The sequence below is a fragment of the Phyllostomus discolor genome, chromosome 5 (genome assembly GCF_004126475.2).
Source record: "Phyllostomus discolor isolate MPI-MPIP mPhyDis1 chromosome 5, mPhyDis1.pri.v3, whole genome shotgun sequence".
Lineage (NCBI taxonomy): Eukaryota > Metazoa > Chordata > Mammalia > Chiroptera > Phyllostomidae > Phyllostomus > Phyllostomus discolor.
Window position 1 is genome coordinate 169,063,246 of NC_040907.2, and position 12,870 is coordinate 169,076,115.

Here is a 12,870-nt window from a genome sequence, read left to right on the forward strand (position 1 = left end):
GTGCGCCTCCGCTGCTGGCCGGGTGGACGCCGCCATGACAGCACCTACTGTGCGCTAAGCCCCACCCTCACAGCCTCTGTGCAGAAGAGGGATCCACTGGCCAATGAGGAAACTGAAGCTCAGAACACTGGAGTGAGGGGCTCACGGGCACACAGCCCGCAAGCGGTGGGGTGGAGCCCAGGTCTGCATGGCACCCATATTATCCCTGCACAGCAGCGTCGCAGGTCAAAGCGTAGGTCTTGGCCATGTCATCAGTTAGTCCTTTGCAAAAACACCTTTCCTAAACAATGCTGATCATCTCCCTGTGACAAACAGCACGAACTGATGAAGAGCCGTTGATCCAGAGATGAGGTTTTGCATTGCTCACAATTCTGCAGGCTGGGAAGTCCGAGATCAAGCTGATTCAGTTCCTGGGAACTGTTTCTTGGTTTGCAGACAGCTGCCTCCTGGCCAAGTCTTCACAGCGTTTTGTGGGGGAGGGAGGAGAGTGAGCTCTCTGGTGTCTCTTGCAAGGACACTAATCCTCCTGGATCAGGGACCCACCCTTCTGACCTCATTTAATCTTAAGCACCTCCATAAAGGCCCTTTCTCCAAACACAGTTACATTGGTGGCAAGAGCTTCGACCAACATGAATTTTGGGAGGGACACAAACATTCAGTCCACAAGACTGTATTTCAGTTATACTTCAAAACAGAAAGAAAGAAAAATATATCGATGCCACTTCCTCATTGCCAGAGATTCGAACTTAGTTGGTCTGGGGTGGGGTCTTGTCCTGATAATTTTTTTTGTTAAGTACTGCCAACGATTCCAACAGGCAGCGGGGCAACCTCTGGCGGGGTGGGGGGGGTGGGCTGGGGACCCCGGGCTTGGAGCATTCCTTCTTAAGAAACGTTCCTCCCTGAGGTTCTAGGACTTGAACCTGGCGGGATAAGCCAGCCGCCAGGCTTATCCTGGAATGCGCAGGCGGCGGTACCCGAGAAGGAAGTCAGCGCAAAGCTCCCTTTTATCTGAAGGAAGTCTTGCATGAAGTGCCGGGGCAGTAGGACTGTGCAGGCTTCCCGGGACCAGCCCCCCCCACCCCCACCCCCGCCCGACACACCCCACGGCACACCTGCACTTGGCAGGGGGCCAGGCTTGGCATCCCTTTCGGCCTCTTGAAAGCCCCGCTGTGGAGGCAGGAAAGCTGTGATTCGCATAAGCCCGCGGTGGAGCTCGGGGAATAATTGTGAATGGAATCCATGCTGGAGACTTCTGGTTCTCACAGCTGCGGCAGGGGGTGGGGGTCACCAAGGGACTTCTGAGTATTGTTCAGGGCTGCCTGCCGCTTCCATTGTTGGACTCTGATTACAGCTTTTGTTTCAGCATAAAGTACCCAGTTATTAAATGCCAGCCAGGAACAAAGATGTATTTACATGCCAGGGGGTCGGTGAAGGCAAGCTATTTTTAGAACTGCCCCTGCTATTAGTTTGCTGGATGGGGGGTGGGGGGAGGGGTTTGTGGGGGGGGACACCCCTCCAGCTTTTAGGTGAAAGTGAATTTTTTCTAAAGGAGCTAGGGATGATTGAAAATAAAAAGCAATCACAAACCTGTTCTGGTCTACCTAAGTCCATGTATTGATATTGATTTATTTGTACGGCCGAGAGAAGGCGGGGTAGGGTGTGTTACAGAACAGAAAGGGTCCGCCTACCCCACACTGGCAAAGCCAAACCCAGGACAGGAAGAACTGCAGTGGAGAAGTACGGGCTACTTTATCATGTGCCACCCAGGGGAACGGGAGGCTGATGTCCAAAAGCCTGAACTCCCCCCTTGGCGTGTAGGTTACAGATACCCTAGGGCAAAACCACAAGGCACTGTGGGTCTATGGCTCGGGGCAGTGCTGGGGGCTCATTGGTCAGAGGCGAGGTGAGGATAATAAATCATTTTAGGTCTCGAGGACAGTTCTAAGGTCTTTTCCAGAGTTCCTCCGTCCGGTCTCATGGGAAAGTCGCCAGGAGAGTCCTTTAGGGCTCAAGAGCTGAAACCTAACTCAGGTCGAGATGTTATCTTCAGCCTGCCAGAGGTCTGGACCGTGTGACCAGCAGTCAGGTCCGGGCTGCCGACTCCTGCTGCCTCGGGGCTTGCTGATCATCCAGGGGAAAGGCTAGGTCTCTGAGAGGTGAGAGAGACCACCCGTAGCACTAGGCTTTAAAGCTAAATGTAATCGAAGTGCTAAGGACCCTCGGTTTTTTCCCAGTGCACTTGGGAAGATGAACTGCAGCTCCCCTGCATTAGGCAGGGTTCTCCAGGGAAAAGGCTAGAAGAGCATTGGCACAATATAGAGATAGATACAGATAGATACGGGAGATTTATTGCGGGAATTGTCTCATGCAGCTATGGAGACGCAAAGGTCCTTCAAGCTGCAGGTTGGAGCCTCGGGAAAACTGGTGGTGAAACTCAGGCCAAGTCTCAAGGCCCGAGGGTAGGAGAAGGTCTCCCAGCTCCAGCACAGACACAGAAGAATCCCCCTGCCTCCTCCTTTGTGCTCCATTCAGGCCCTAAAAGGAGTGGAGGATGCCCACCCACAGGGGGGAGGGGGATCTTCTTTTCGCAGTCTACTGATTCCAATGCTAATCTCTTCCAGAGATGCCCTCACAGACACACACAGAAATGTTTTTCCGAGCTCTCTGGGCCACCCCCTAGCCCATCAAGGGGACACATCAGAGGAGCCATCATGTCCCCCTGATGCTGACATCTGGTCCTTCCTAGTCAGGCCCTCCTCCCCTCCTCGCCCAGCACCACACCCTCGTGGCCCTGCTCTCTCCTCCACAGTGAGTACTTTCATCGCACTCGCCCCGGATTGTGCATGGTGAGGGTTACGGCGGCCCGAGCGATTCACCTGCCCACTGCCCAGGTGAGGGACTCTCCGTGTGTCATCCACATTGGTCAGGTGAGCTCAGGAGCTGGGCTAAAGACTGGAATCGCTGCCATGGATGGAGCCATTAACGGGTGCCAGGCACTTGGCTGAGAGGTTTGCATGCATTATTTCCTCCAAGACTCACGATGAGGCTATGAAGTAGGAATTATTATCAACTCCATTCTATAGAGAAGGAAACACGGAGGCTCAGAGAAATGAGCTAAAGAGTCCAAGGTCATGGCTCGTCAGAGCAGATGGACTTGGGCCCAGGCTCCTTGCTTTCCTTTCCTAGGCTAGGGCCCTTGGTGTCCACGGGCTCTGCTGGGGGAAGCGGTGACTTCTGCCTGTCTTCCTCTGGAGGCGGGGCACCGCAGCCCTGCCAAACACTCCAGGCGCCCGGTTCTTGTTGTTGACTGTAAACAACCTCTTCTGACAAAGAGCAAGATGGATGGGAGAAAACAGCGGCCTTTGACTTAAGGAGGTGCTTGGCTGGCATGGGGCGGGCGAGCAGCTGGGGTCCGAGGAGGAATTCCCACAGACGGAGGCGCTCGTAAAGCCCCAGATGGACTCATTCCCAGGTCCCCTCCCAGCTTTGTCTGCAGAGAGCCCTTCATCCTCTAGAATGCTCCCCGCTTTGGTGTGGCAATTAGCAAAGCAGCTGTGAGCCTGGACAAGCAACTTGGCTTCAGAAAAAAATCTTCCTTCTCAAGTTTTCGGGCCCCACTGAAGCCAGGCCACGGGGTGGATGGCAGCAGGCATTCCGTGCCCCACAACGTTAGGGTTCGCCAGCATCTCGGGCCTGCCACGTGCGGTCAGGATAGTTACAGGGTGCCCTCCTCGGGGTGTCTGCTGGGGCTGGAACCTCACCAGACCCCGGGGATCACCGGGGTTGCTGCGGCCCCTTAGGGGCTCCTGGGGCATCAGGCGACACACAGTGTTAGGGCTGCTTCCTTGTTGGCTGACGGTCCTCTGCGGGAAATCCCTGGCTCTGCTCCCTAAAAATCTTGGGGGCAACCATGACCCCTGACCCCCGTTATTTCTTTTTCCTCTGTGAGCCTGGAATTTGGGTCGGTTGCTGACCTGTTCGGAAACCCTATGCTTGCCCCTCACTCAGGAAACCTGACATGTGGACATGCCTTCACGGTTCCTCTCCGAAGGACTGGGCTCCAGCCCTGGGGCGCGAGAACTGGTTCCAGGACAGCCCAGTCACCTGGTCTGTGTCTCGGGCTGGTCACGTAATTGCAACCCACCTTCGGTGGTTACTGAGAATCATCCCTTTTCTCCTCGGCTGAGGCCAGGGAGGTGGGAGGGTGGGGGCCGGGTGGGGGGGCTGCCTTCTGACTGCTCAGCTATCAAACCAACCCCCCTCCACTCCCTTCCCAGGTTTCGTTTTGACACCAAAAACTAGAAAAGTGCTGTTTTTAACAACCTGCCACCCAGTTTCTGGAGGGGACATAACTGGGAAAAAAGCTGAGTTCAGAGAGCACTCGGTTCACGTTTAATTCTTGCTCTACCTTGGCTCTGATTTCTAGTGAGCAGGGAAGGTAGGCCACCTGCAAGGCCGCCTTTTACTTAGAATTCATAACCTCGCTCAGATTGACCTGTGAACCCACTGAGTTCAATTGTTATAAGGTGGGCTGACCACATCCTGTGATTTGCTAAGAGTTAACGGAAGGGCTGAGAGTTAAACTCCCCCCCCCCACCCCCCACCGTCCCTAACTTTGACAATGGCCAGATCTGCCTTTCAGGAAGACCACGAGGATGAGCAGTGCAACCCCGGGGGTTCACCTGCCTCAAGCTGCCCAGGGCTGGTCTAAGTGACCTGGAGGACCCTCTATGGACCTCCTCACGAACTTTTCTCATTATACCCTCATTATAATACTAAAATCTGCTCCCAGGGGCAGAGATTTTTCACCATTTCTGAACATGTGATGTACGTCTAGGCACATTTGCTAACTTCGCAGGCGCAGGAATGGCTGCACCCACACACGCCGTGCTGGCACTCACCTTGATGTGTCTGCATGGGTTTCCCCGAGTCAAGACCCACCCAGCCCTCTGCTCAGGGACCCAATGCTGAGTCATCCTCAGTGGGTTCCTTGCTTGCCGGCTCGCAATAAAGTTCCTCCCTATAAAATCATCTCAGAGTTGTATTTTGGCTGAGTGATTGCACCCGGTGTGTCCCAGGAACGGGAATGAGGGTTACCTCTGGACTTTGCTCCTTTTGTTGGTTTCCGATTCTGACCCTGTCCCTACAGGGGGCTGGTTGCATCTGCCTGTGAACAGGTATTTATTTCTGTTGTAGGCACTGAGAATAAAGTGACACGCAAAACAGATGAAACCCCCGTCCGTGTGGAGATTACACTTCAGTGAGGCACGCAGAAGATAAATAAGATAAGCATGCAACGTGCAAGACAGTGGTCACTGCTAAGGACAGAAAAATAAAAAAGAAGGGAGAGATGAAGTGTCTCTGAGGAAAGGGGAGCTCAAATACTAAGAGGGGCAGCGAGGGCTTGGTAACTTTCTGTGTGACTTTGGACCGGTCACATGACCTCTCCACATTTCACGTAGAAGGGGCTCAATACATATTTTTGAATGGAACTTCAAAGTGCTTTACACACTCAAGGCATGATGATGGGACGGCAGTGATGTTTTAAAGGTAAGTGGCAGATTCTGGAATTCACACTCCTCCTCTCCCTTTTCTCCAGAGGACGAGTGTCCGTGGGGTGTTTCAGCATTCCTCAGTGCCGTCTGTGGGTCCTGAATGTTCTTGGTTGGCTCCCAGACTGTAATTTCAACAAGGGAATATTCCACATACTTAAAAAAAAAAAAAAACACTGAAAGCACTGTTATGTAATAAGCCTCTCCATCCAAAAAAGGCTGGAAGAAAGACAGAAAGAATATTATTGTTATTATTTTTGTCACTGCCTTTATTGGCTGATCCTGAGTCTTCCTCACAGAAGGGTGTTAATAGGTTCTGCTTCTGGTGCAACCTCCACGTAGCCCCGGGCTTACTTTGCTGTGCCTCTTTGGCAACTTGAATCAAACCTCTGGCTTTCCTCATTGTCTGTAAATGTGGCTCTCAAAGTCAAACAACCTTTGGGGCTTGTTAGGCAAAGAGAGCAAAGGAATAATTTAAAAGCACTCAGTCAATAATGTCAAATGGTAGTAACAAAGAGGACTGAGCTTCCCAAGGGAATGAGAGGCTCTCAGCCTCCAGGGGCTGATCCCTAAGGGAGGGTTTTCAGATCAAATACAAGATACTACATTTGAATTTGGATTTAAGATAAGCGAAGATTTTTTTTTTGTCAGTTTAAGTATGGCCCAAATATCCTATCTAGAATTTTCTAGAATTCCTGAGTTGGAGACCCCATCCAGACCTTCAGGCTAGGGGAGGCAAGCTGAAATGTTTAGAGGGATCAGGCAAGTGACATCTGGATTTCTGGGGGAAGTTTTCCTACTTTTAAATGTTTTCCACACAACTAGGGGTGGGGGGTAATGGGGGGAAGGGGGGAGGGTTGGGTGGAGAGGCTGGAACGGGAGTAGGGGGGAGAAAACTGTACTTGAACAATGATTGAAATAAAAAAAAATGTTTTCCACACATTCAGTTAAAAAAAAACAAAAACCCAAAACCCACTGTGGACCAGAGAAAAGAGAGACCTGGCCAGTTCATAAACTGCGATGAAGCCAAACACTTTCAGCCACGGGACAGATGAGGTCAGGAGGCCTTGAGAAGAAGGTTGTCAGCAAGGCTACGCAGCTGAGATTTCTGAGAAGATGAACAGAACAGTCATCTTGGAAATGCTGAAGATAAGCATTCTGAAAAAGCCAGGATAGGAATCCATGAAGCTTGCAAGGTGTTTGCACCTCTCTCAGTTTACGAGACGCAGAACATTTTGTAAGGTGAGAAGTTGTGCTCACGGAGGGCCAGTACAGCCACGTGTCACATGCTGCCTAAGGTCACACAGGTAAGTCTCCACAGGTGAGTCTAAGGCTGTCATTCACTTCAAATTGATTCCGATGAGATAATATCTAAGCTTCCTTTAGGATCCCAATAGAGACAAACTCCAAGTCTGATTTTCTGCCTCATACACAGAATGAAGTCAGCAGGCCAGGCTGAGGATTCAGACTTTCAACCCGGTTCGCAAATAAAGAAGGGGTGAAGTAATGAGGAGTCTTGCCACGCTACCAGGCTCATTGGCATTTAAATCGTTTTCTGTCCTAGCAGCTGCACAGTTTGTCCTACTACTGGACATTGGTTTGTCTCCTGTACAACTTCATATAGGAAGGATGTTCTGACGAGTGTTGATATAGATTTTGAAGAGGGAAGGATGTGACCTAAGGCGGTGCAGGAGAAGGAAAGGAAGGACCCAAAACAGAATAGTTACGGAGAGCCTGGTGCGTGCCATGAATTGTGAAAGGTATGGCATGTAATTCCCAGCTCTTTGCGCGTCTGAATAACTCTGATTTTTCAGGTTTCAGGTCAAATATCACTTCCTCAGAGGCTTCCCTGACTACAGTCGCTTAAGAGCCCCTCCTCCCCACTATCTCTTTAGCTCGCTCAGTTTCTTCACTGCATTAAAATCTGTAACTACCTTGCATAAGGACTAGCTCCCCTGACAGATCGCAGGCTCCATGAAAGCATGACGATGTCTGTCTTGCTTTCAGATGGACGCGTAGTGCCCAGCACGGGACTTGGCACAGAGTAGTAGGTGCTCAACAGATATGTTAAATCTGAATAAATATTTATGCTCCATCCTTCTTGAAAGAATTCCAGCTGACCCTCCAAGTTTATCTCTTAGGCTCCTGTCCTATTGGGTAGGAGGTGGAGCTACAGTTCTAGGCAGAAATGATTAAGAGGAAAGAGTTGGCGCGCAGAGCTGTAAAAGCGTTTTTCTCCAGGCCACACCGCAGCCATTGAACTTATGCTTCCTGGACCGATCGTGGGACAGCTTGCAAACAGATTATCTGCAAACGAACCAAGCCTATTTTTAAAGATCCCTGTGCCCCGAAGCTCTGAGCGATGATGTCAGACAACCCTGAGTCCCACCCATTAGTTAAGCCGCGCGTCCTCGGAAACTACGAGTCCCAGAATGCTCCGCATCGCAGGGGCCCCAGAGCTCCGTGCGCGACCCGCCCGACGCGTCCGAGGCCTCCTCCCCTGGAACCAGGAAGGCATCGGACACCCGGCCCGCCACGCCGCCCGGACCCGCGCGGTGCCTGCCGGGCCTTGTAGTCTGGCGAACTGGGAGCGGCGCCCGCTCCGGAATCTCGGCGGCCGTCTTGGGGCAGAGGCGGCGCGGGCACGCGTGCGCAGTGCGCAGGACAGCCGTCGTGGGCGCCGCACCGCCAGTTGGACGCCGGTGGGAGCCGCGGTCGAGGTGGTGCGGTGGTTCCGGGCCGAGGGCCCTGGCGAAGTTCTGCGTGAGGAGCGCCGCCGCGCCGGACGAGGTGGGCGGGGCCGGGCTCGGGGAGCGCCGGGCCGCGCCGTGGCGAGCTGGGAGGCGGCCGCGCGTCCGCCGAGGGGCCGGCGGGCGCAGGTGAGTGCGGGGCGGCGGGCGGAGCGCGGCTGTCGGCGCCGGGTCCCGGGCTGCGCCCTCGAGGCCCCCTTCCCCACGTGGGCGCCCCGCGCCGCCGCACCTGGGCGAGGCCGCGGGCCGGCTCACCTGCGCGCGCGAGCTCGGGGAGCGGCGGGAGGGGGCGGTGTCCCCTTCCCGCGACTGCTTTGTTGTTTCCCTGACCTCGGCCCCGCGTCCGGCCGAGGAGGGCGGGCGGGGAGGCCGGTGGCTGTGGCGGTCGCCGGCGAGCCACTCGGTGACTCTGCTGAAAAGTCCAGTCGCGCCCTCCTCCCGGACTCCCAGCGCCGGCCAGCTGTCCGGGGATTCCCGGCGGGCGACGCCTGTCGGAGTGGCTCGCCTCCAGGGCTGTGCCCACGGGGGCTCCGCTGCCTCGGGCAGCGTCTTGTAACAGTTTAACGCGCTTTCCCGGTCGGACTGGCCCTGAGTCGTAGAGTCACCGTGTTAGTGGTTCCGCTTCGCACCTTGACGGTGCCGATGACCCGCGCGGCAGTAGAAAGTGACTTGCCCAAGGTCACGCAGGTAGGACCGGGGAGGCGCTGGGGACCCAGGGCTTCGGGCTGCGAGGCCAGCCGGGAGCCGCACGGCTTCGGGGCCGTCCGGGGTGGTTTGTGGTTTAGTTCGTGCGCTTTCGATGGACTCTCCTGGACAGACCGTCCGGGGGGACGTGTTGTCATAACGAAAGCGTTGTCTGGGTGCCTGCAGTGTGTACAGCCTCGGGGGGAGGTGGAGGTGTGCTGCGCCCCGCAGCGGAGCGGAGCGGCCGCCGTCGGCTGCGCAGGGGAGCGGTGGACCTCGACCGCGGGGTCCGGGGAGGAGCGAGGCCGGCGGCGCGCGCCCTCGTCCTCTGCGGGCTCACCTCCCAGCCCTGCGAGGCCGGCTTCCTCGCTGTGCGGCGCCTGGTCGCTGTCTGTTTTAACAAGATGTTCTTGGCCCTAATGAAGTCATTGCCCTTCGTGAATTGGTTTTCTAAGTAGAGAATCTTATTTCCTGTGTGTGTAATGAGTGGAACGAGCGGCGCTGGATGAGGTTTAAACCTTCGTCTTTTATCTTCGAACTACTACTGATCAGTCTGCTTCATCCCTCCCGCCCCCCCCCCCGCCCCCCCAGCTTACCTACTTTGTTAGTTGGTGCCATTGAAACACTTCACGGCAACTTCGGGTAAGCTTCATGTGATTCAGGAAGAAAGTTTAAGGAATCATTTTGTAAAACTGTTTTTCTTCACCATCTGAAGAACGTGAACTGTTGTCTCAAAAATGGTAGGATTCTTTCGGATTAAAACGCATATTACATTGCATACTCACATTTTCATATTTACACATTCGTGGCAAAAAATACTTCCCCAGACAGAATTTAATAATCCTTATCTTGGCGAAGTCTTCCCAAGGGAAATTGCATTTTAGAATACTCACGTATTTAAACAAGTATATTGAAGCTGAGCAGAATGCGAGTTAATAGTTAATTTATTTTATAATGCTGTAAACCCTACAGTGCCCGCATCAAGGGAGATGGCTGTGAATTTGTCCTTTTCGGTAAGCAGTGGATAGCGTTGAGGTTAAGAGGTGATACATGTGTTGAAACTGCTTCATATCTCATATATGTCTTGTTAATTAGTATTTTTATTGTTGCTTTGAGAGGGAAGTAGGAGGTTTGCATCTTTTTATTTCCCAGCTTTAGCAGTGTAGCAGAAAGGAAAGGCAGTGTGTGAGTGTGAGTTGGTCATAGGCTAGGAGTGACAGTGAAACAGGATAAGTATACAATTGTTAGGAAACGGCCGGGAGTCCGTAAGCCGGAAGGACCTCTTTGGAAGTGCTTAAGGACATTAAGAATAGCATTGGGTTATTTTGTTTGAAAGTCACCGTGGGCGGTACTCATGTTGTTCGTGTATAGGATATGATGGTATGGAGGGGTTCTAGGAGAACACTTGGGGGAGATAGAAACATTTATATTTTTGCGGGGGCTTTTTCTCTAGAAACATTTAATGCAGCTTTAAAAGGATGGCTTTTCCTTAAGCCTGAAAGGTCTTAAGAGCCACACTGCAAAACCCACAGTTATTTTGTCTCTGTGGTAATTTGTAACCCAGAATGAAGTCTATGAAGTAATTTATTAGAATAATTGAAGACAGGCACTGCCATTGAAATATTGCTCGATGTTAAATAGTTATTCTTGTTCTTGTTTAAATAACTCTGTCATTCAAGAATGGGGAAGATAAATAGAGTTCTGAAGAGAATGTAGTAATTATTCAAAGGTAACAATAGTTACACTCTGCTTTTATTAGATAGAAAATTTCAAGTGGTACAGCAGGAACCGCCTCAGCTATGAGCTGAGGTAATACAAAAATGCTACTTTTTCCACATGTTGGAGCATTTTGCGATATTAAAATTTAATATTACATTTCATGGTGATTCTCGCACTTCAGATCTGCAATGATACAATAAAATGGCTTCAGTAGGAGGTAAATACTAAAATTTAGTTTTAAATCTTTTGACCATTTGTAAGTACACAGCATTTGGAAATTATCGATCGGTATCAGAAATGAGTTCTTCAAGTAGAAACTTGGGTAGTTTTAGATGCTTGTCTGTAATGCTTAATTATTTTTAGAAACATAAAAATAGGGGGTGTTTTTATTTAAAACCCAAAATTCCTGTTGATAGTTGGTACAGCAATAGGACTCTTAATGCGTAGCAAGTAATGTTAAACCATTTGAACTCTAAGTAATACTTTTTTCCTAGTAGCTCTTTTGTGATAAAGAGTAGGTGAGCTTGTAACTCCTAGAAGATACTTGAGCAAACATGTTTGCCGTTTATTTGGGTAAACCTTTGATTAGTTGAGTTGCTTTGGTTCAGGAAGATAGTGTTTGGGGGATTTTATAGCAGAAGCTTTTTTGAACTGGAATGTTTGTTGAATGTAAAAGAATATTAGTCATTTGGGATGTTTTAAAATATTTAAATAAGCCTGAGAATCCTAAATATTTTAAAATTTCTAAGTCTTAAATTTTTTTTTCTACATGGAATCCTTATCATACTTGTCAGTCTGATAGTTTTATTATCCAAAAGTTGTGGTTTTATCCCTTTATGTGGCTTAGACTTTTATGCGTTTAACCATTGAACTCTGGATTCTGATTTCAGTTCACCCTCTTCTGGTGGAAAGGACACTCACAGGCACTTAGTGCTGGAAGCGCTCTCAGAGGGCTTCCAAAGTGGCGTCTCCCCCAGGACAGTAAATCCCCCTGGGAATTCCCAGGTCAGGCGTTCCCTCGCCTTAGGAAGGGCGGCGATGCTGGTCCATGTGCCATCAGGGTATTGAGCAGTCCGAGCTTGTTGGGAACAAACATAAAACAGTCTCTTCTTCAACATTCACTGCTTTTAAGTATGATTTGTAGGATGTTTCTCTTCCCCCTCTCTCTCTGCCTCATGACATCATGGGTAAATGATAGCTTTTCTGCATTTACAGCTATTAAAAGCTCTAGTCTAATCTATTTCAGTTTAAACCTTCAATCTCCTCTTCAATTTGAAGCTCTTCTCCTCCCTCACCCCGTGTCAGGCCGCTGGCTGCTGGAAGCACTTGGGGCAGGGAGGGGTGCTGGCGTGCTCCCAGGGGACCCCTTTCTCTCCCCTCTCCTGGGGCCTGCTTGGACGGGGACTGCTCAGAAGGCAAAGTGAAAGGACAAGTGTTTGTCGGCCGGCAGCATTAAAGCTCTCTTTCAGTTTGCAGTGGCAAGCCATCGACAGCCACCGGTGGGAGTCCAAACTGGAGTTTTGGGGAGATTTTTGCAGGGAGACCCCTTGCCCAGAGCTCCTGGATGTGAAATTTGCTACCTGCACTCTCACCTCCTCGTTCCTGCCCTGTCATCTGCCCCCTGGGTTTCCTGTGAGTGTGGGGGCGAGGCGGGTTAGGGATCTTTTCTTTTGCAGCCTGATTTTACGGTGCCAGCGAGATAGCTCAAGTCCAGCTACCTTCTGCAGCTTCAGCTTAACCCACTGGAAACTCATTTCCTCGTGACGTTGAATGCCGGCCTGCAGGCCGCTGAAGGCCACCCCTTTCTGTGCCCTGCCGTTTCGCAGGCAGGCATTGCCCTGGAGACTGCGGTGCCCGTCTCCTTCTAGGCGCTTCTTCTCTTAGTGAGTGGCTCGCTTAGGTGTCCCTGCCACTGTTTTCGGGTGACTACCCCTTCCTTTCCTTTCCCTGTGCTCTCCCCGAAGACTTGGAAGACTTCTCATTTTCCCCTCTCTTTGTCAACTGCCTGTGTAGTGTGGAATGATGGGAAGGTGTTGGTTAGGGTGCCAGAGCCCTGAGGTGTCGGGGGGTCAATGCTGGACCCCACGGATGTTCAGGCCTTGATGGCCATACGTGCTCAGTGAGCTCTGTGTGTGCCAGCAGCTTGGGACGGTAAGGGTGGTCCC

General features: G+C 51.6%; 1 protein-coding gene across 9 annotated transcripts in view; it reads left to right on the plus strand.

The window, feature by feature from the left end:
- The first annotated feature begins 8,135 nt into the window (after positions 1-8,135).
- PLEKHA1 (pleckstrin homology domain containing A1) overlaps positions 8,136-12,870 on the plus strand; it is a 54,861-nt gene continuing 50,126 nt past the window's right edge. For 2 of the 9 annotated variants that reach the window (XM_036027418.1, XM_028512108.2), the window contains exon 1: positions 8,138-8,431. The gene's annotated coding sequence lies outside the window, so the exon portion shown is untranslated. Of the gene's footprint in view, positions 8,432-8,483; positions 8,990-12,870 lie in introns of those variants that run through there. The other 7 variants (XM_036027421.1, XM_036027423.1, XM_036027419.1 and 4 more) reach the window with 7 other exon arrangements.